This window comes from Sus scrofa, chromosome X (assembly GCF_054392235.1).
Source record: "Sus scrofa isolate SSC_HxYL_T2T_F1_AM1 chromosome X, Sscrofa_HxYL_maternal_Yorkshire_Landrace_v2.0, whole genome shotgun sequence".
NCBI classification, from domain to species: domain Eukaryota; kingdom Metazoa; phylum Chordata; class Mammalia; order Artiodactyla; family Suidae; genus Sus; species Sus scrofa.
In genome coordinates, this window is record NC_139401.1 from 61,267,471 (window position 1) to 61,292,150 (window position 24,680).

At 35.5% G+C, this 24,680-nt stretch overlaps 1 protein-coding gene and 1 non-coding gene across 6 annotated transcripts in view; both read left to right on the forward strand.

Annotated features, from left to right (window-relative positions):
* The window catches only part of ZC3H12B (zinc finger CCCH-type containing 12B), a 518,944-nt gene that overhangs the window by 70,350 nt on the left and 423,914 nt on the right, over positions 1-24,680 (forward strand). The gene's annotated exons all lie outside the window — the stretch shown is intronic.
* LOC146394630 (small nucleolar RNA SNORD22) lies at positions 4,189-4,316 on the forward strand. The gene has a single exon (XR_014835930.1). It is a non-coding gene; the product is annotated as a small nucleolar RNA SNORD22 (small nucleolar RNA).

Here is a 24,680-nt window from a genome sequence, read left to right on the forward strand (position 1 = left end):
AATGCTAAAAGACGTTGTTGATGGAGTTCCCAGATAGCGTGGTGGGTTAACCCACTGTTGTCACTGCAGTGGCTTGGGTCATTGCTGTAACATGGGTTCAATCCCTGGCCTGGGTACTTCCACATGCTGTGGTTGTAAACAAAAATTATTCATAGAAAAGGAAAATGACATAGGTCAGAAGTCAAATCTATATAAAGAAAGTAAGAGCAATAGAAAAGGAACAAAAGAAGGTAAAGTTAAAACTTTTATTTTTCTTATTAACCTAACAGACAACAGTTTGTTCAAAATGATATCAGTGATGAATTTGATGATTATAGCTTGTGGTTAAGGGCAGAAAACTAACCTCAGCAAATTTGACTATAGAAATTATTTCAAGTAGCTTCTCTGACCACAATGGCATGAAAGTAGTAATCAATTCCAGGAAAAGAAATGAGAAAAAAACTGACTACATGGAGACTAAAAAACATGCTACTAAAAAACCAATAGGTCAGTGATTAAATCAAAAAGGAAATTTAAATGTACCTTGAGACAAATGATAATGAAGACACTACAATTCTAAAATCTATGGGATGCCACAAAAGCAGTGCTTAGAGGGAAATACATAGTGATGGCAAGGCTTCCTCAAAAAAGAGGAAAAATATCAAATTGATAATTTAACCCACCAACTAAATAAATTAGTAAAAGAACAAACAAAACCTAAAGTCAATAGAGGAGGGAAATCACAAAGATCAGAAAGGAAATCAATAAAATAGAGATTGAAAAAACAATATAAAAAATGAATAAAACCAAGAGCTGGTTCTTTTAAAAGGTAAACAAAACTGACAAACTTCCAGCCAGACTAATGAAGAAGAAGAGAGAAAAGAATCCAAATAAACAAAACTAAGAAATTGAAAAGGAGAAATCTCAATGGATACTGCCAAAATACCATAAAAGAATACTATGAACAATTATATGCCAACAAATTTGATAACCTAGAAGAAATGGACAACTTTCTAGAGACTTACAGCCAACCAAAACTGAATCAAGAAATAGGTCAACTGAAGAGACCAATCACTAGAAATGAAATTGAATGCAATAAAAACACTTCCTACAAACAGAAGTCCAAGACCAGATGACTTCACAGGAAAATTCCACCAAAGATACAAAGAGGAACTCATACCCATCCTCCTTAAACTTTTCCAAAAGGTTGAAGAAGAAGGAACACTCCCAAAGACATTCTATGATGCCACCATCACCATAATACCAAAACCAAAGATACTACCAAAAAAGAAAATTATAGACCAATATCTTTGAAGAATATAGAGGCAAAAATTCTCAACAAAATTTTATCCCATCGAATCCAACAACATACAGCACGACCAAGTGGGATTCATCCCAGGTTCACAAGGATGGTACAACATACACAAAACAATCAACATCATACACCACATTAACAAAAGAAAAGTCAAAAACCATATGATCATTTCAATAGATGAATGAAAAGCCTTTACAAAGTCCAACATCCATTCATGATAAAAACTCTTACCAAAGTGGTTATAGAGGGGACATACCTTATCATAATCAAAGCCATTGATGACTAACCCACTGCAAATATAATACTCAATGGAGAAAAGCTGAAAGCCTTCCCACTAAAATCTGGAACAAGACAAGAATGCCCACTCTCACTTGTATTCAACATTGTATTGGAAGTCCTGGCCACAGCAATCAGACAAACAAGAAATTAAAGGTATCCCAATTGGAAGAGAAGAAGTAAAATTGTCACTGTATGCAGATGATGTAACAATATACATAGAAAACCCTAAGGATTCCACAACAAAAAGCACTCAAAGCTGATCAATGAATTCAGCAATGTAGCAGGATACAAGATTAACATTCAGAATTCAATTTCTGTATACTAACAATAAAATATTACAAAAGGAATACAGAAATACCTTTTAAAATCATACCCAGAATAAATACCTGGGAATAAACCTGTCCAAGGAGGTGAAAGACTTCTATGCTGCGAATGATAAAACATAAATCAAAGAATTTAAAGAGGATTCAGAACAATGGAAAGATACTCCATGCTCCTGTGTTGGAAAAAATACCATAAAAATGGCCATACTACTCAAAACAATCTACAGATTCAATGCAATCCCTATCAAATTACCCATGATATTTTTCACAGAATGAGAGCAAACAATCTAAAAATTTATATGGAACCATAAAAAACCTGGAATTGCCAAAGCAATCCTGAGGAACAAAAACCAAACAGAAGGCATAACTCTCCCAGACTTCATGCAATATTACAAAGCCACAGTCATCCAGACAGTGTGGTACTGGTACCAAAACAGACATACAAACCAATGGAAGAAAATAGATATCCCAGAAATAAAGCCAGACACCTATGGTATGTTAATCTCCAATAAAGGAGGCCAGAGTATAAAATAGGGAAAAGACAGTCTTTTCAGTAAGTCATGCTGGGAAAACTGGACAGCCACATGCAAATCAATGAAACTGGAATACACCTTCACACTATCCACAAAATAAACTCAAATTTTCTAAAAAACTTAAACATAAGACCAGAGACCATTAAATTTCGAGAAGAGAACATAGGCAAAACATTCTCTGACATCAGCCTTACAAATTTTTTTTTTTAGGTCAGTCTCCCAAGGCAACAGAAATAAGAGCAAAACATAAACCAATGGGACCTAATCAAACTGACAAACTTTTGCACAGCAAAGAAAACCTTAAAAACAAAACAAACAAACAAAAAAAGACAACATACAGAGTGAATGAAAATAGTTTCAAATAATGTGACTAACAAGGGATTAATCTCTAAAATATACAACTTACACAACTCAGTAGCAAAAAAAAAAAAAGCAACAGCCCATTGAAAAATGGGCTAAGACCTGAATACACATTATTTCATACTGACATACTGATATCCAACAAGCACATGAAAAAGTACTCAATATTACTGATTATTAGAGAAATGTAAATGAAAACTACTGTGAGGTACCACCTCACACCAGTCAGAATGGTCATCATTAATAAGTCCACATATCACAAATGCTGGAGAGGGTGTGGAGAAAAGGGTGCCCCCTACACTGTTGGTGGGAATGTAAATTGGTACAACCACTATGGAAAACAGTATGGAAGTACCTCAGAAAACTATAGAACTACCATATGAACCAGCAATCCCACTCTTGGGTGTATATCCAGACAAAAATTTCCTTAAAAAGACACATGCACCCATATGTTCACTGCAGCACTATTCACAATAGCAAAGACATGGAAACAACCTAAATGTCCATCAACAAATTAATGGATTAAGAAGACACAATGGAATAACATTCAGCCATATAAAAACAAAATAATGCCCTTTGCAGCAACTTGGGTGGAGCTAGAGACTCTCATACTAAGTGAAGTAAGTCAGAGAGAGAAGGACAATACCATATGATATCACTTATATCTGGAATCTAATATGTGGTGCAAGTGAAGCTTTCTGCAGAAAAGAAAGTTACGGACTTGGAGAACAGACTTGTGGTTGCCAATGGGGAGGGGAGGGAGTCAGATTGACTCGGAATATGTGGTTAATCGATGCACAATATTGCATCTGGAATGTATAAGCAATGAGATCCTGCTGTATATCAATGGAAAGTATATCTAGTCACTTGTCATGGAGTATGATGGAGGATAATGTGAGAAAAAAGAATGTATTTTATGTATATCTGAGTCTCTTCATTGTATAGTAGAAAATTGAACTCTAGACAATCTATAATGGAAAAAAATAAAAACTTTTAAATAAAAAAAGACTTGGATTTGTTATAAATGTACATTGCAAACTCTGAGGCAACCACTAAAATGAGTAAAAAAAAGTTAATTTATAGTCCAAGAAAGGAGAGAAAGTCGAATCATATGAAGATGATAGCTTAAACATTAATGAATGAAGAAAGATGCACCATGTTAACACTAATATAAAAAACTAGAGTAACTATATTAATTTCGGGTAGAGCAGACTTGAGAGCAAGGAAAATTATTAGGGATAAAGTGCAGCATTACATAACGTTAAAGGAGTCAATTTTATATGAAGGCATTAGAATTCTTAATGTGTATGTGCCTAATGATAGAGCTTCAAAATGCATGAGACAAAGTACAAGAAAGATCAACAAATTTTAGTGTGATAGAGCTATAGAAGGTCATTAATCCTAGTGAAGAAACATTCACATGACTTACCTTCTGTCCTGGTCCCAGAGAATATAAATGTGAACCCATTGGAGCAGCCTTGGAGAGAAGATGAGTTTATTCTAAAGGATACTAACTATCTGAGGGATCATAAGGATTTCTAAACATGGAAAAGGGAAAAATAATCACTTGTTGAAAAATCAATTTTATATATTTTTTCTAAGGTCTGAAGAAAGAACAAGACACATATAATAGAACCCAACTGTTGAAGGACACATCAAAAAGGAATTTTCAAGTTATTTCTTGTACAGCCTAGCTGTTCAGATTATCATACAATCATTTCAAATTTTTCTAAATAAAAGTTTTTTTAACCTTCAAGAAGTAATTGATAGAGTTAAGATTCCACATTACAACTAACCTTTAAGAAACTATCACTTGTTGAATTTTGGTAAAGCACCAAAAAATATTCAGAACTGTCTGAAAAGAATATTAAAATACTCCACCTTTTGCCAATTACATATCTGGAATTTTCTTCATAAATTACAACCCTAAGAACATTTTGCAGCAGATTTGAGTACAGAAGCTAATATGAGAATCCAGTTATCTTCTGTTAAGCCATATCTTAAAGAGATTTGCAAAAATATAAAACAGTGCTACTTTTCTCATTATTTTTGTTTTGTAAAATATAGTTTTTCATTTTTAAAAATATTTCCATTATAATTGATTTACAATGTTCTGTCAATCTCTGCTGCACAGCAAAGTAACATTTCCATTTCTCACATCCTCTATAATGTTCCATCACAAATGATTAAATATATAGTTCCCTGTTCTATACAGCTGGATCCCATTGCTCATCCACTCCAAATGTTTTCATCCACTCACCCCAGACTCCCAATCCATCCCACTCACTCCCCCTCCCCTGGCAAACACAAGTCTGTCCTCCATGTCCATGATCTTTTCTGTTTTGTAGATATTTTTGTTGTATTTTAGATTGCACATATGAGTGATATCATATGGTTTCTGTCTTTGTCTTTCTGATTTCACTCAGTATTGAGTTCCTAGTTCCAGCCATGTTGCTGCAAATGGCATTAGTTTATCTTTTTTTATGGATGCATAGTATTCCATTGTGTATATATATATCACATCTTCCTAATCCATTCTGCTGTTGATGGGCATATAGGTTGTTTCCATATCTTGGCTACTGTGAATTGTGCTGCAGTGAACGTATGGGAGCATGTATGTATCTTTTTCAGTGAAAGTTTTGTCTGGATATATGCCCAGGAGTCAGATTGCTGGGTCATACGGTTGTTCTGTATTTAGTTTTCTGAGATATTTCCATATTGTTTTCCATAGTGGTTGTAACAATTTACATTCCCTCCAGAAGTGAAGGAGGTTCCCTTTTTTTCCACATCCTCTTCAACATTTGTTGTTTGTTGACTTGTTAATAATGACCACTCTAACTGGTGTAAGGTGGTGTCTGCTGGCCATCTCTATGTCTTCTTTAGAGAAATGTCTATTTAGATCTTCTGGCCATTTTTCAATTAGGTTTTTTGTTTGTTTGTTTTTGTTGTTGAGTTGTATGAGTTGTTTGTATATTTTGGAGACTAAGCCTTTGTCTGTTGATTCATTTGCAGAAATGTTCTCCCATTCCATGGGTTGTCTTTGGTTTTTTTCAATGGTTTCCTTTGCTGTGCAGAAGCTTTTGAGTTTAATTAGGTCCCATTGGTATATTTTATGTCTTTTTTTGTCTTTATTCTAGGAGGTGGATCAGACAAGATGTTTCTGTGATTTATGTCAAAGAGAGTTCTGCCTGTTTTCCTCTAGGAGTGTTACAGTATCTGGCCTTAAATATAGGTCATTAATCCATTTTGAGTTTATTTTTGTGTATGGTATTAGAAAATGTTCTACTTTCATTCTGTTACATGCAGCTGTCCAGTTTTCCAAGCACTATTTATTGAAGAGACTTTCTTCCACTGTATATTCTTGCCCCCTTTGTCATAGATTAATTGACCATAGGTATTTAGATTTATTTCTGGGCTTTCTATCCTCTTCCATCGATATGTAGTTCTGTTTTTGTGCCAGTACCATACTGTTTTGATGACTGTAGCTTTGTAGTAGTGTCTGAAGTCAGCGAGCCTGATTCCTTCAATTCCTTTTTTCTCTTCAATATAGCTTTGGCTATTTGAGGTCTTTTGTGTTTCCATACGCATTATAAAATATTTTGATCTAGTTCTGTAAAGAATGTCATTGGTTATTTGATCGTGATTGCATTGAATCTGTAGATTGCCTTAGGTAGTATTGTCATTTTGTCAGTATTGATTCTTTCAATCCGAGAGCATCATATATTTTTCCATCCATTTGTGTCATCTTTGATTACTTTCATGAGTGTCTTATAGTTTTCAGAGTACAAGTCTTCTGTCTCTTTAGATAATTTATTCCTAGGTATTTTATATTTTTGATGCAATGGTAAATGTGATGGTTTTCCTAATTTTTCTTTCTACTCTTTCATTGTTAGTATATAGAAATGCAATTGATTTCTATGTATTAATTTTGTATCCTGCACCCTTACCAAATTCATCGATGAGCTTCAATAGTTTTGTGGTAATGTCTTTAGGATTTTATAGGTATAGGATGTCATCTGCAAACAGTGATAATTTTATTTCTTTTTTTCCAATTTGGATTCTTTTTGTTTCTTTTTATTCTCTGATTGCCATGGCTAGGAGTTCCAAAACTATGTTGAATAACATTGGTGAAAGAGGACATCCTAACACTGATTCTTGATGGAAACTCTTCAGAGAGTGGCCATAGTGGGGAACTACCTCAATATAATAAAAGCCGTTTATGACAAACCCACAGCTAACATCATTCTCAGTGGTGAAAAATTGAAAGTATTTTGGCTAAGATCAATATAGTTATTTTAAAAGGTAGTTTTTAAACAAAATGTTATTTATATTAACATGTGATGTGTTTATTTGTTGTTTTCAATATATATTAAAAAATAAAAATTTCTCAGTCTAAATATAGTTAATATTGATAGAATCCATATTAAAATAAGTTCTGAGGTTCTCTAAACTTTTCAAGAATGTAAAGGGGTCATGAGGCCAAAAATTTTGAGAACAATTATACCATGTTGCCTTATGCATCCTTCTATCCATTCTACCAAGATTTAGTATCTCCTATTTGTCCTTAAATTGTTAAAATAATTCAAGAAAAAAGCTAAGAATGAAGCCCTTAGTGATGTGTTCCTAGTTACTTTTTTTGAAGTTATTATCAGTTTATTAATTCTATCATTTTCTTTGGATTGTGCCAGTTACAAATCTACATATCTGCTCTAACTTTGGGGTATTATGAGATATTCGTAAAAGGTACACTATATCTCTGGCATGCATTTTTATCTTTCAGTCTAATAAACCCATAGAGTTTAATTTGGCACTATTAGTTTTATTGGATTCATGCTGGCTCTTTTTAAGCAATTTTCTTTCTAGGTTATTCATAAACTGTCTTTTTAGTAATTCATTCTAGAATTTTGTGGGACTTAATATTACTTTCTCCATTCTAGATTTTATAAAGTTTTTGTTTTTTACCTTCCTCCTTTATATAAAACCAGAAAACCTTATATCCAGTGTTCCAGTACCTCTCCTATTTTCAAACTTGTAGAATTTTGTGTCCTAGTTTATAATGTGTCTGGTTTTGGAAGTTTGATTTATTTCAGAGTAGCTTGTTCTCTTACTCTTTTCTCACCTGACATAATCCACTTTAATTCTATCATAACCATGCTTGTCTACCCTATCTAGCTTGATAATCATTCTTCTTTGAAGAGAAAATGAAATAAATTGAAGTTGAGTAGTTCTGCTTTCTTATCTGATAATATGATGCCACATTGCCCAAAGAATAAAGCCATTCCTTATGTGGAATTTTTTGTCCTGATCCTACCTTTAATAAGTCATTGTTATTGTTACTAGAATTTTTATAGCCCTTACTTTACTCTGGGCTTTGGTTTTTCAAAAACAATTCTTGGGATTCTTTATTTTACATATTCATCCATTGTTAATTGCCCCTTCTTCCATCTTTTATACATTTGCTTAACTCTGACTTCATTAAAGAGCTGAAATAACTATTTGCTTGGTCATAATGGCTTATTTTTTTTTTTTGTCTTTTTGCTATTTCTTTGGGCCGCTCTCACGGCATATGGAGGTACCCAGGCTAGGGGTCCAATCGGAGCTGTAGCCACTGGCCTAGCCAGAGCCACAGCAACGCAGGATCCGAGCCACGTCTGCAACCTACACCACAGCTCAAGGCAACGCCGGATCGTTAACCCACTGAGCAAGGGCAGGGACTGAACCCGCAACCTCATGGTTCCTAGTCAGATTCGTTAACCACTGCGCCACGACGGGAACTCCCATAATGGCTTATTAACTATGTTTCTCTTTCTTATGAGGGTACTGTTAAATTATTTTGTCGAAATTTTGCTTTTGAGAAATGCCTACGCTTCTCAAACCAGATTTTAGGGCCTCTTTTTACTTCATTTATTGAATTACTATTATCCATGATGTAGATCTTTCAAAATGTGTTTTATGATTATGATCTAGTACACACAACTGAAGTGAAAGTTTAATAAACAATACTTAATGTCAGTCAGGGCCCAATCAAGAAACAGAAACCAGAAATTTGAACAAGCAAGGTTAGTATAAAGAATTATTAATTACTTGTATGTAAGACAAGACACCATCAAACTCCTAGAAGAGAACGTAGGCAAAACATTCTCTGACATCAGCCTTACAAATGTTTCCTTAGATCAGTCTCCCAAGGCAACAGAAATAAAAGCAAAAATAAGCCAGTGGGACCTGATCAAAATAACAAGCTTTTGCACAGCAAAGAAAACCATTAAAAAAAAATCAAGAAAACCAATGGAATGGGCAAAAATAGTTTCAAATAATGCAACTAACAAAGGCTTAATCTCTAAAATATACAATCAACTTATACAACTCAACAGCAAAAAAACCCAACAACCCAATTGAAAAATGGGCAAAAGACCTGAATAGACATTCTTCCAAACAAGCTATACAGATGGCCAACAAGCACATGAAAAAATGTTCAACATCACTGATTATTAGAGAAATTTAAATCAAAATTACAATGAGGAACCACCTCACACCTGTCAGAATGGTCATCATTAATCAGTCCACAAATAAATGCTTGAGAGGGTGTGGAGAAAAAGGAACCCTCCTGTACTGTTGGTGGGAATGTAAGTTGGCACAACCAGTATGGAAAACAGTATAGAGGTACCTCAGAAAACTACCATAGTACCCAGCTATCCCACTCTTGGGCATATATCCAGACAAAACTTTCATTAAAAAGGACACATATACCCATATGTTCATTACAACACTATTCACAATAGCCAAGACATGGAAACAACCCAAATGTCCATTGACAGATGAATGGATTAAGATGTGGTATACAGACACAATGGAGTACTATTCAGTCATAAAAAAAACAAAAATAATGCTATTTGCAGCAACATGGATGGAACTAGAGACCCTCATACTAAGTGCAGTAAGTCAGAGAAAGAAAAGTCAAATACAATATGACACCACATATCTGGAATCTAATATGTGGTGCAAATGAATCTTTCCACTGTAAAGAACCTCATAGACTTGGAGAACAGACTTGTGGTTGCCAGGGAGGAGGGGGAGGGAGTGGGATGTACTGGGAATCTGGGGTTAATAGATGCAAACTATTGCATTTGGAATGGATGGCAATGACATCCTGATTCATATCACAGGGAACTATATCTGATCACTTGTGATCGAGCATGATGGAGGATAATGTGAGAAAATATGTGCGTGTGTGTGTGTGTGTGTGTGTGTGTGTGTGTGTGTGACTGGGTCACTTTACTGTACAGTATAAAACTGACAGAATACTGTAAACCAACTATAATGGAAATAATAAAAATTACTCAGCCATAAAAAAGAACAAAATAATGCCATTTGCAGCAACATGGATGGAACTAAAAAGACTCTCATTCTGAGTGAAGTAAGTCAGAAAGAGAAAGACAAATACCGTGTGATATCACATATCTGGAACATAATATATGGCAGAAAGGAATATTTCCACAGAAAAGAAAATCATGGACTTGGAGAATAGACTTGTGGTTGCCAAGGGGAGGGGGAGGGAGTGTGGGGGAGGGGGAGGGCTGGGAGGGACTGGGAGCTTGGGGTAAATAGATGCAGAATGTTGCCTTTGGGATGGATTAACAATGTAATTCTGCTCTGTAGCACTGGGAACTCTGTCTAGTCACTTATGATGGAACATGTAATATCAGAAAAAGGAATGTATGCATATAAGTATAACTGGGTCACCATTCTGTACAGTAGACAAAAATATACACATAAATAAAAGAAAAAAATAAGAAAATAATTATGGCATAGGATCATAATAGTGGGTGATTGGCTAGTAAGGGGGATAAAACAAACTCATTAATAATATAATATAATATAATATAATATAATATAAGATATTATAATATAATATAGCAGATACAAGGTGCAGCTACTACTCTTAGAGCACCCAATTTTGGAACTAATCTGGAAAACCCTCCTTCCCTCTCCCCTGACAGAATCAAGATCATCTTGAAAGAGCATGGCTGTGGCTTAATGGATGGTGGAGAAACTTAGGTGAGGTGCAGATTGAAGTCACTCACCGGGAAGCTGAGGAAATTGTTTTCTGGAATGCTAGGGAAAGTCATTCATGAGGATGTATAGTTTTAAATTCATGACAAAACTGCCTGAATATGTAACAAAGAAAACCAGCCATAGGTAGGTGTCACACTGGCAATACTTGCTGGAAAACTGCTTGAGGGTGTTAAGGAAAACTTTTATGAGGAGAAGCCCTACTGATGGCACTCCACACTTAAGGTTGTGCCAAGAGGAAACTTGTCATGGGGAGGTGCTACATTCTGCTGGCCACCATGCTCTTTAGGAGCCAACTCAGAGGAGCAATTGAAACTGAAGACTGAAGACAATTAATTAATAATTGGCTTGGCACTTTACTCTTACCATGTTCAATGTTCTCTGATGTTTTCGGTTTCATTTTTTAGAAAAAGCTAGTGCCAACCCACTAAATTTATTTTATTGATTGCGATCTATAGTCTAAAAAAATAATGAGGTAGATTGTATAAAAATAAAAGCCAAAGTCCTTGACTTTGAGGAGCATAGAAGCCAATTGGGAATAATAGGATATATTCATAAAGAAATGAAATTCAAGAGTTCCCACTGTGGTGCAGTGGGTTAATAATCCAACTGCAATTGCTTGGGTTACTGTGATGGAGCTTGTTTAATCCCTGGCCTGATGCAGTGGGTTAAAGCATCTGGCATTGCTACAGCTGTGGTATAGGTGACAGCTGTGGCATAGGTGACAGCTGTGGCTCAAATTCAGTCCCTGGCCCCAGGAACTTCCATATGCTGTGGGTGTGGCATTTAAAACAAAGAAATGAAATTCAAGGTAATAGAGACTGAGGGCTGCACAAATGTTATAGGAGGTCTTATAGGTATTCACTAATTACTAATAGTTTTGAAAGGTAGAAATTATTAAATAAGTTATAGGTATTATTAAATTAGATAAATAAGAGAGATGTTATGGGCATTGGGCTTGGACCTTAGGTCCTTTGATAGATAGGTAATGTTTGTCATTGCGGAGTTGTAAATAAGGGCATGATTTGCTCAGATTTGCATGTCATTTATTCATTTATTTTAAATTACCTTCTGTATATTGCTCCAGTAGTAATATAAAGAATTCATTTGAAGAGGACAAGATCATAGGAAGGAAGACTGTGTAAGAGGTTATTATAGTTCTTAGAAGAAGGGCCTGAAATAGTATATCAGTAATAGGGAAAGAGGAAAGAAAACAAAACTAAGAATTATGCAGGGATAAAATAATCATGTTTTGGTTCTTGGTTTAATAGGTATTAAAGGGAAAAGGAAGAAGGCAATTAGGAGTCCTGAGTTTCTGGTTACAACAGATAGCTGGATGATGGGCAAAGAACATAGGATGACAAAGTTGGATAAGAAGATATATTCATTTTAGGAGTTCCCTTCATGGGGCAGTGGTTAACAAATCCGACTAGGAATCATGAGGTTGTGGGTTCGATCCCTGCCCTTGCTCAGTGGGTTAATTATTTTAGCTAATAACATTTATTGATCCCTTACCATACAATAGGCACTATCCTAAACAATTTCCATGTATTAATTAACTTAATCCTCACAACAATTGAGTGAGGTAGGGGCAATCATTATCCCATTTTCAGATGAGATTACATAATTTTTTCAGGGTCACACAGATAGTAAAGGTTGAAGCTGAAATTCAAAGAGTCTGATTCCAGAGCTTGTGAAATACTTATCAGAGACATTCAAGTGAAGATGGATAGTCATATTCAGAGTAGAGGCTGAGACTAGATTTGGATGGCATTAGTAGTTTAGGTAGTAGTTAAAACAGTAAGAGTCAATGAGGTCACCTAGGGCATCAATAAAGAGAGTGCAAAAAGGTAAGTGGTGGCCAGGTTAGGAAGGACCTTGAATGCCAGCCTTGAATGTTTAGACTTAAGCTGTTAAGAGTAGAGTGCCACTTAATTCATTAGGACATGAGGTAGGGATGTGCAAATATGGCTGTAAATATAATTTGAATCACTGTGGAGCATAAATTTAAAAGAAAAAAAGACCAATTAGTAAATCTTAGTAGTCCATTAAGAGGTGGTAAGGTTCTAGGTGGGTGGTAGCAAAGAAGCTAGATAGGAGAGGGTCTGTGGGCATCAGATAGGTAGGTTTTAGGTACATATGTTCAAAGTTTTCTAGATTTTCCCCATTTTTGTCTATAACTTCCAGTTTCATCATGGTGCCAGTATTTCAGGATTCGGGGTCCTAGTTAATCAAGGTGCTGATTTAATTAAAACTAAACTACCTTCTTCAGTACACTCATAGATAACATACTGATTAAAATATTTTTATCACAGGATTATTGTTGATTTCACAATAATATTTTATTTTTGAAACTCTACTGTGATATAATTTGCACATTATACAATTCACCAATTTAAAGCATGAGCTTTAATGACAATATAATCAGAGTAGTGGTTCTATTACCCCAATTTAGGATATTTTCATTACTTCCGAAAGAAATTTCACACCCCTGTCTTCATCCCCCAATTACCCCATTCCTTCTAGCCTTAGACAACCACAAATGTACTTCCTGTCTTGAAAAATTCGCCTAATCTGTACATTTTGCAGAAGTGGAAACACAAAATTTGTGGGTTTTTTTGTGACAGGATTCTTCCAATTAGTATGCTGTTTTCAAGGTTCATCCATCTTGTAGCATGTACTTCATTCTTGTTATAGCTGAATAACATTCCATAATATGACTATACCAAATTTTATCCATTAGACAGTGAACATTTGGGTTGCTTCTGCCTTTTAGCTATTATAGTAATGCTGCTGTGAACATTCAAATACAAGTTGTTTTGTCAACATATGTGAGTACATACCTAAGAAGAGAATTTCTGGGTAACATAACTCTATATTTATAAATCATAGAACTTCCAGACTATTTCCCAAAGCAGATGCACCATTTGACATTCCCCCAAACAATATATAAGGATTCTAATTTCTCCACATCCTCATCAGTACTTTCTATATATTCTGTCATTTTGTTAGTAGCCACACTGGTGGTTGTGAAGTGGTACCTCATTGTAGTTTTGATTTGCATTTCCCTGATAGAGAATGATGATAAGCATCTTTTCATATTTTTAATGGATTTTTTAAATTAGCTCTTCTGATAGGTATGTAGTGATATCTAATTGTGCTTTTAATATATATTTCCCTAGTGGCTATTGATGTTGAACAACTTTTCATGTACTTGTTTACCATGTGTATATCCTTTTTTATTTCTTTTTTGGCCATTCCAAGGGACATAGAGTTCCTGGACCAGGGATCAGATCTGAGCCACAGTTTCAATCTATGCCACAGCTGCAGCAATGCTGGATCCTTAACCTACTGTGCCAGGCCAGGGATCAAACCTGCATCCCAGTGCTCCAGAGATGCTGCCAATCCTGTTGTGCCACAGCAGGAACTCCTGTATATCCTTTTAACTAAAATGAATGTTTGTGTATTTTCACCCATGTTTTAATTGGACTTTAAAATTTTTTGTTTTTTTTTTAAATCAAATATGACAAGTTTTATTCATCTTCACTTAGAGTGCTTCATTGTGTACTTCAGAGACATTTCTATCAACTTTGGGTTTTCAGTGTATGCAACTAATAGAGAAGAGGATAGTATTCATTTTGACAAGAACAAAATGACTCACTATTTATGGTTACTACATCTCTCATGAGTCAGAATGCTGATAAAGGAACAAATAAGAGGAAGTTTGAACTTTGGATCCCATAATTTCATTATAGTTTTCAACTTCTTCTATAAAACCTAAGAACTTTCAAGTTTATTTTTCTTAGAAAATTGAAGTTCTAGAATATTAACAGGAATATTTTATTCTTTTAATTTTACTAAAATTGCCCTGCAAATATTTCAATTCAAAAAGCTTTTTTTTTTTTTTTATTCATTTTGTTTTGTTTTCTAGTCTTGTATAATCTTTTTTTTTTTTTTTCCTTTTGCCATTTCTTGGGCCGTGCCCATAGCATATGGAGGGTCCCAGGCTAGGGGTCGAATCAGAGCTGGAACCACCGGCCTATGCCAGAGCCACTGCAATGCTGGATCCGAGCCACGTCTGCAACCTACACCACAGCTTACAGCAATGCCAGATCCTTAACCCACTGAGCAAGGCCAGGGATTAAGCCCACAACCTCATGGTTCCTAGTCGGATTTGTTAACCACTGAGCCACAATGGGAACTCCGAGTCTTGTATAATCTTAATTGTTGTAACCACATATTATGTCTCATTGCCTTGGTCAGAAAATTTGGAATCCTTAATTGTAAACAACTCAATATGTCTATACTTTGGCATGCTAATTTTATTTTAGATATTATGGGGGACATTTTCTAGCATCTATTCAGAATCCCATTTTAACTAATAAGAGCACAGAGATGAGGATTTTTTTATTGTGCATTTAAATGTCCTTTCATAAATTTAATATTTTTCACACTGAATTCTATATACAGAATATAGTTTAAGAATCACTTCAATAATATTTAAATCTATATGCACTTGAATTTTCAGAGTACTTTCTATATCTAGACACCAGTTCTTTAATGGATATGTGGTTTTCAAATATTTTCTCCCAGTCTGTAGTTTTTGTTTTTGTTTTTTTCATCTTCTTATCAGAGTATTTAGCAGAGCAAAATTTTACATTTTGATGAAATCCATTTGTTGATTTTTTCCTTTCTGGATTGTACTTTTACTGTCAAGACTAAGAACTGTGCATAGTATTAGATCTTAAATAATTTATTGTTTTTATTATTTAAAAGTTTTATAGTTTTATATTTTACATTTAAGTCTTATCCACTTTGAGTAACTTTGCCATAAGTTATGACAAGTAGGTGGGGGGTCATTTATTGTCTATGCATGCTCAATTGCTCCAGGAACATTTGTTGAAAAATGTAATTCCTTTTGCATATCTGTCAAAAATTAGTTGGGCATATTTGCAAGGGTCTATTTCTCTTCTGTTGACGTATCCCTATACCAATTCCATATAATCTTGTTTACTGTAGCTACATAATAACTGTTCAAATTGGATATGTTGATTTTTTTCCATTTTATTCTTTTCACAGTTGCTTTAGTTATTTTAGTTCCTTTGCCATTCTGTCTTGTCTGTCACTACCAAAAATCTTGCTAGGATTTTCATAGGAATTGTGTTAAATGTATATATCAATTTGGGGGGAATTGAAATATTTACACTTTTAATAATTTTTATAATTTGTGAATTTATGTTTCTCCGTATATTTAAATTTTGATATTTGTCATCAGTATTGTGTATTCGGCATATAACTGCTGTGTATAAATTATTAGATTCATACCTAAATATTTCATTCCTTTGAACAATTATAAATGGTATTAGAATTTAAATTTTCATTTTCACATAGTCATTGCAAGTATATATAAATCTTCACTTCAGGGAGTTTTTTTTTTTTTTTTTTTGGTAGATTCCTTGGGATTTCCAACATTGGCAGTAATGTCATCGCATAATATATAAATAGATTTGTTTATTCATTTCAAATCTGTATTTCTTTTCTTTTTTAATATTATATTTTAATAGTTTTTTCCCCAATACAATTTTTCCCTACTGTACAGCATGGTGACCCAGTTACACATACATGTACACATTCTATTTTTGCACATTACCATGCTCCATCATAAGTGACTGGACATAGTTCCCAGTGCTACACAGCAGGATCTCATTGCTAATCCATTCCAAAAGCAATAGTCTGCATCTATTAAACCCAAGCTCCCCATCAACCACACTCCTTCCCCCTCCCCCTTGGCAACATAAGTCTATACTCCAAGTCCATGAGTTTCTGTGGAAAGGTTCATTTGTGCCATATATTAGATTCCAGATATAGGTGATATCATATGCTATTTGTTTTTCTCTTTCTGACTTACTTCACTCAGTATGAGAGGCTCTAGTTCCATCCATGTTGCTGCAAATGGCATTCTTTTGTTCTTTTTTATGGCTGAGTAGTATTCCATTGTGAATATATACCACATCTTCCTAATCCAATCATCTTTCGATGGACATTTGGGTTGTTTCCATGTCTTGGCTATTGTGAGTAGTGCTGCAATGAACATGTGCTTGTCGGCCATCTGCACATCTTCCTTGGAAAAATTTCTATTCAGTTCTTTTGCCCATTTTTCCATTGGGTTGTTGGCTTTTTGGCTGTTGAGCTTGTATATCCTAGAGATTAAGCCCTTGTCAGTTGCATCATTTGAAATTATTTTCTCCCATTCTGTAAGTTGTCTTCCTGTTTTCTTTTTGGTTTCCTTTGCTGTACAAAACTTGACAGTTTGAATAGGTCCCATTGGTTTATTTTTGCTCTTATTTCTTTTGCTTTGGGAGAATGACCTGAGAAAATATTCATAAGGTTAATGTCAGAGAATGTTTTGCCTATGTTCTCTTCCAGGAGATTGATGGTGTCTTGTCTTACGTTTAAATCTTTAAGCCATTTTGAATTTATTTTTGTGCATGGTGTGAGGACGTGTTCGAGTTTTATTGATTTACATGCAGCTGTCCAGGTTTCCCAGGAATGCTTGTTGAAAAGACTGTCTTTTTCCCATTTTATATTCTTGCCTCCTTTGTCAAAGAGTAATTGACCATAGGTATCAGGGTTTATTTCCGGGTTCTCTATTCTGTTCCATTGGTCTGTATGTCTCTTTTGGTACCAGTACCACACTGTCTTGATGACTGTGGCTTTGTAATATTGCCTGAGGTCTGAGAGAGTTATGCCTCCTACTTGGTTTTTGTTCTTCAGAATTGCTCTGGCAATACTGGATCTTTTGTGGTTCCATATAGATTGTTGGATTGTTTGTTCTAGTTCTGTGAAAAATGTCATGGGTAATTTGATAGGGATTGCATTGAATCTGTAGATTACTTTTGATAGTATGGCCATTTTTACAATGTAAATTTTTCCAACCCAGGAGCAAAGAATATCTTTCCATTTCTTTACATCTTCTTTAATTTCCTTGATTAATGTTTTATAGTTCTCATCATATAAGTCACTTACCTCCTTGGTCAGGTGCATTCCCAGGGATTTGATTTTTTTAGGGGGTGCAAGTGTAAAAGGTATTGTATTTTTGTATTCCTTTTCAAGTATTTCATTATTAGCATACAGAAATTGAATTCTGAGTGATAATCTTGTTTCCTTCTACTTTGCTGAATTCATTGATCAGTTTTGAATGTTTTTCGTGTGGAGTCCTTAGCGTTTTCTATATATATTATTACATCATCTGGATACAGTGACAGTTTTACCTCTTGTCTTCCCATTTGGATGCCTTTTATTTCTTTTGTTTGTCTGATTGCTGTGGCTAGGACTTCCAGTACTATGTTGAATAACAGTAGTGAGAGTGGGCATCCTTGTCTTGTTCCAGATTTTAGTTGGAATGCTTTCAGCTTTTCTCCATTGAGTATTATGTTTGCAGTGGGTTTGTCATAAATGGCTTTAATTATGTTAAAGTATGTTCCTCTATATCCACTTTGTTACAGAGTTTGTATCATGAATGGATGTTGGACTTTCTCAAACATCTATTGAGATGTTCATGTGTTTTTGACTTTTCTTTTGTTAATGTGGTATATGACGTTGATTGACTTGCATATGTTGAACCATCCTTGTGTACCTGGGATGAATCCCACCTGGTCATTTTTTGCATATGTTGTTGGATCTGGTTGGCTAAAATTTTGTTGAGAATTTTTGCGTCTATATTCATCAAAGATATTGGCCTATAGTTTTTTGTTGTTGTTGTTGTTGGTATATTTGTCTGGTTTTGGAATTAGGGTGACAGCATCATAGAATGCCTTTGGGAGTGTTCCTCCATTTTCAACCTCATGAAAAAGTTTATGGAGGATGGGTATAAGTTCCTCTTTGTATGTGTGGTAGAATTCACCTGTGAAGCCATCTGGTCCTGGACTTTTATTCGTAGGGAGTATTCTTACGACATTTTCAATTTCATTTCTAGTGATCAGTCTGTTCAGCTGATCTGTCTCTTCTTGATTCAATTTTTGCAGGCCATAAGTCTCTTGAAACTTGTCCATTTTTTCCAGATTGTCAAATTTGTTGACATACAATTGTTCATAGCATTCTCTCATGTTTTTTTTTTTTTGTATTTCTGTAGTATAAGTTGTGACTTCTCCTTTTTCATTTCTAATTTTGATTATGTGGGTTTTTTCTCTCCTCCTCTTGGTGAGTCTAGCCAGTTTTGTCAGTTTTGTTTGCCTTTTAAAAACCAGCTCTTGGTTTTATTGATTTCTTCAATTTTTTAAAATCTCTATTTCACTGATTTCCTCTTTGATCTTTACGATTTCCTTACTTCTGCTGACTTTAGGTTTTGTTTGTTCTTCTTTTTAGGTAGAGGGTTCATTTAGGTGGAGGGTTAAGTTGTCAATTTGAGATTTTTTTTATTTTTTGAGGAAGGCCTGTATTGCTATGAATTTCCCTCTGAGCACTGCTTTTGCAGTATCACATAGATTTTGAGTGGTTGTATCTTCATTATCATTTGTCTCAAGGTATTTTTTATTTGTTTTCTTTTTTATTTCTTCATATATATATATTATTTTTTTTTTCTACTGCACAGCATGGTGTTTTTAATTTCCTTCTTGATTTTGTCATTGACCCATTGGTTTTTTAGTAGCATGTTGTTTAGTCTCTTTGTAGTCAGTTTTTTCTCATTTCTTTTCATGTGGTTGATTTCTACTTTCATGCCATTGTGATCAGAGAAGATACTTGAGATAATTTCTATACTCTTACATTTGGTGAGGTTAGCTTTGTGCCCCAGGATGTGATCAATTCTTGAGAATGTTCCATGTGCACTTGAGAAGAATGTATATTCTGATTTTTTTGGATGTATTATCCTGAAAATGTCGATTAAGTCTAACTTTTCTATTGTGTCCTTTTGTATCTCTTTTGCCTTGTCAATTTTCTGTCTAGAAGATCTGTCCATTGATGTGAGTGGGGTATTAAAGTCTCCTATGATGATTGTATTCCCATCGATTTCTCCTTTTATTTTCTGATAGCGTTTGTTGTAGGTATCTGGGTGGTCCTATATTAGGGGCATATACAATGATGATTGTAATATCCTCTTCTTTAATGGATCCTTTAACAATAAAATAGTGTCCTTCTTTGTCTTTATGGCCTTTGTTTTAATGTCTATTTTGTTGGATATGAGTATTGCAACTCCTGCTTTCCTGTCTTGTCCATTGGCATGACATATCTTTTTCCATCCCCACACTTTCAATCTATGTGTGTCTTTTGCTCTAAGGTGAGTTTCTTGTAGGCAGTAGATTGAAGGATTTTGCTTTTTAATCTAATCAGCCACTCTTTTGATTGGAATATTCAGTCCATTGACATTTAAGGTGATTATTGATAGATATGTATTTATTGCCACTTTAAACCTTGTTTTCCAGTTTTCATACCTTATTTTACTGTCTGGAAATTCTAGCACTATGTTTAATAAGAGTAATTAAAGAAAACATTCTTAATTTGCTCCTAATTATATAAAGAAGGTTTTCACTCTTTTACTACTTAGTATAATGTTAGCTATGATTATTTTACTGATTTTTTTATCAAGTTGAGGATGTTCCCTTCTAATCTTAGTTTTATCAGTTTTTTCCTCATGAATGTGTGTTGAATTTTAGCAAATGGTTTTCCTGTATACATGAATATAGTTACGTAGATTTTCTTCTTTATCCATTTGATATAGTGACTTATAGTGATTTATTTTTTAATACTGAGCCAATCTTGCCTGTCCGGAATGAACCACACTTGTTCATGGCATGTAATTCTTTTTTATATGTTGCTGAATTCTATTTGATAATAGTTTGTAAAAGATTTAAGTGTCCAAGTTCATGAAGGATATTGGTTTGTAGCTATCTTTTACTTTAATGGTTTTGTCTAGATTTGTTGTCAGGTAGCTTCATAAAATGAATTGGAGGAATGTGGAGAAAAGATGGTGGAGTAGATGGATTTGAAATCACCTCTTCTCATGAAGACACCAAAATCATATTAACTGCTGAACAGCCATCAACAAAAAAGATTGGATGCTACCAAAAAAGATATTTTACATCCAAAGACAAAGAAACCACAACAAGATGGCAGGAGAGGCGCTTAAGTGATATAAATCAAACCTATACCTACCAGGAAGGCAACTCACAAATTGGAAAATAATTGCATCACAGTGGTTCTCCCACAGGAATGAGAGTTCTGAGCACCATGTCAAGCTCCCCAGCCTGGGGGCCTTGCATTGAAAGGAAGAGCCCCCAGAACATTTGGCTTTGAAGGCCAGTGGGACTCAAGTGTGGGATCTCCATAGGACTTGGGGGCAATAAAGACTCGACCCTTAGAAAGCACACACCAGGTTTCAAGTGCACTGGAATCAAGAACAAATCCATGAGTTCATATGAGACTGGGCCAGACCTATCTGCTGGCTTGAAAGGTCTCTTGAGAAGGAGAGGGTCATCTTTGGCTCACTGTGGCAGTTAGGACACTGGTGGCAGGGGCCCCAGGGAATATTAATTGGCATGAGCTCTCCTGGAGGTTGCCATTCTGGCACCAAGATCTGGTCCCACAGTATAGCCTACTGGATCCAGTGTTCGGACACCTGAGGTCAAACAACCGAGCTCAGAACACAGACCCACCCATCAATAGACAGTCTGAGCTCGCAGCAACCTCTAAATGCAAATTTGGCATGGCCCCACCCAAAAGAAGTACAAGCCCAAGTTCTACTTACCAGTGGACAGATACCAGTCCCTCCCACCAGGAAGCCTGCACAAGGCCCTGAACCAATCTCACCCACCAGGAGGCATACATGATATACAAGAGGAACTACAATCCTGCAGTGTGTGGAATAGAGAACACAAACACAGAAAATTAGCAAAATGAGAAGACAGAGAAATTAGAAAATCCTGGAAGAACAACTAAGTGAAGTGGAGCTAGACAATCTACCCTAAATAGATTCACAGTAAGCAGAGTACAGATGATTCAAGATCTCAGAAAAAGAATAGAGGCACAGCCCAATATATAACAAAGAGTTAGAAGATTTGAAGAACAAACAGAGATGAACTGAAATGAAAAACACACTAGAAGGAATCAATAGCAGAATAAGGGAGGCAGAAGAATGAATAAATGAGATGGAAGATAGTGATGGAAATCACTGCCATGGAAATTAATAAAGAAAAAAAGAATGAAAAGAAATGAGGACAAACTAAGAAACATCTGGGACAATATTAACGGCACCATCATTCATATATTCAGGGTCCCAGAAGGAAAAGAGAAGGAGAAATGGTCTGAGAAAATAGTTGAGATAATAGCCAAAAACTTCCCAAATATAGAAAAGAAAACACTCACTCAAGTTCAGGAAGTGCAGAGATTCCCATACAGGATAAACAAAAGGAGAAACATACCCAGACATATATTATTCAAACTGATAAAAATTAGACAAAATAAAAAATATTAAAAGCAACAACAGAAAAGTAGCAAATAACATACAAGGAAATTCCCATAAGCTTATTAGCTGATTTTCCAGCAGAAACTCTTGAGGCCAGAAAGGAATGGCACAATATATTTAAAGTGATAAAAAGGAAAAAAACTACAACCAGAAAGTCTTTTTCTACCACTCTCTTTCTTTCTCTGTTTTTTAAGTGTGGTAAAATTAAATTTTTTTATCATAGTTGATTTACAATGTTCTGGTAATTTTTGCTGTACAGCAAATGACCCAGTCATATATCATATATATATATTCTTTTTTTCACATTATCCTCCATCATGTTTCATCACAAGTGATTAGATATAGTTCCTGGTACTATATAGCAGGATCTCATTGCTTATCCAGTCCAAATGCAGTAGTTTGCATCTACTAACCCCAAACTCCCAATCCATTCCACTCCTTCCTGCATACTCCTTGGCAACCTCAAGTCTGTACTCCATGTTCATGAGTTTGTTTCTGTTCTGTAGATAGATTCGTTTGTGCCATATATTAGATTCCATAAGTGACACCATATGGTATTTGTCTTTCTCTTTCTGACATACTTCACTTAGTATGAGAGTCTCTAGTTTCATCCATGTTGCTGCAAATGGCATTATTTTGTTCTTTTTTATGGGCAAGTAGTATGCAGTTGTGTCTGTGTACCACATCTTCTTAATCCATTCATCTGTCAATAGTCAAATAGTCAAAACTACAGTGAAGTACCACCTCACACCAGTCAGAATGGCTATCCTGCTTTTTGTTTTTTCACCTCAGGATTGCTTTGTCAATTCTGGGTCTTTTATGGTTCCATATAAATTTTTGGGTGGTTTGTTCTAGTTCTGTGAAAAATGTCATTAGTAACTTGATAGTGATTGCTTTGAATCTGTAGATTGCCTTAGGTATTATGTCCATTTTTATGATATTAATTCTTCCAATCCAGGAGCATGGAATATCTTTCCATTTCTTTGAATCCTCTTTAATTTCCTCAAATAATGTTTTACAGTTCTCAGCACATAAGTCTTTCACCTCCTTGGTCAAGTTTATACCTTGGTCAAGTTTAATTTTTCATGGTGTTATTTTAAAAGGTATTGTATTTTCATATACCTTTCTGATATTTCATTGTTAATATACAGAAATGCAACCAATTTCTGAACGTTAATCATTATATCCTGCTACTTTTCTGAATTCATTGATCAGTTTGAGTATTTTTTTAACTCTAAAAAGATTTTTTAACTCTAAAAAGATTTTGCGTGAAATCCTTAGAGTTTTCTATATGTAGTATGATGTCATTTCCACATAGTGACAGTTTTACCAGAGCCTTTGACAGTGGCAACAGAAGGTCATGTGCATTCCCAGGGGCGTGAGAGCAAATATGGGTAGAGCTTGGTTGCAGAACCCTCCTCTGCAGTGTTCCCTGAGGTGACTGCAGCCACAGGTGGTGCTTGTTCACAGGCCCCTCGTGGTGGTGGGCCACACCTTCCTCTGGAGTGTGAGATGGCTTCGAATGCTTGCCCCTGCCACCAGTTGGTAGTGCAAGAGGCACCCTGTCTCCTTTTGCCCACATGAGAGGCACACTGCCACCTGAGAGCCCATCCAAGAAGGAGCACTGCTGCCTATAGCCTGTGTAAGAAGTGTCCACCACCTTAGAGCCTACATATGTGCAAAGAAAGATATTCCTATGGCAGTCCCACACCTCCTCCTCTTGCCCTCTCTAACAATGGCACCTTGCTTCTCCTGTGGCCCCAGCCCTACTTCCTTGCTCCACTGACTGTGGTGCCCTGCTCCCCAGCCAGTGGCACACAATTTCCTAGTCCCCCAGGCTTTCTCCACACAGCCAACCCTAGTCCTCTACCAGGAACTTACCTCAGAACACTGAATTTCAATGCCCAGTTCCTGCCTAGCATCAGGCTGTGGTATACAGGAGTGCTGGTATTGATGGCCTGTGTGACTTTCTCTCAGCTTTTCCCTTCTCAGCCTCACTGCTGCACTTTAGTCTGGTGCTTTGAAGTTCTCCCTCTGTTTTGGCTGATCTCCCTTTCAGTTAGGCATCCTCCCAGTATGTGGATTCCTTTCTATCACAGCTCCCTCTCAGGAGTGCTGATCTCATCCTGATTCCTTTTTTTCTCTTCACTCTCTCTTTCTCTTTGTTTTTCTTTTGTTCTACCCACTTATGTGGAGAGTTTCTTGCCCTTTTTGGAGGTTAAAGGACTTCTGCCAGCGTTCAGTAGATGTTCTGTGTGAATCGTTCTAATGTAGTTTTTTTATGTTTTTGTGGGAGAGGTAGAGTGCCACATCTTACTCCTCCACCATTTTGATCTCGCTCACCAGCAAGTCTATCATTTAGA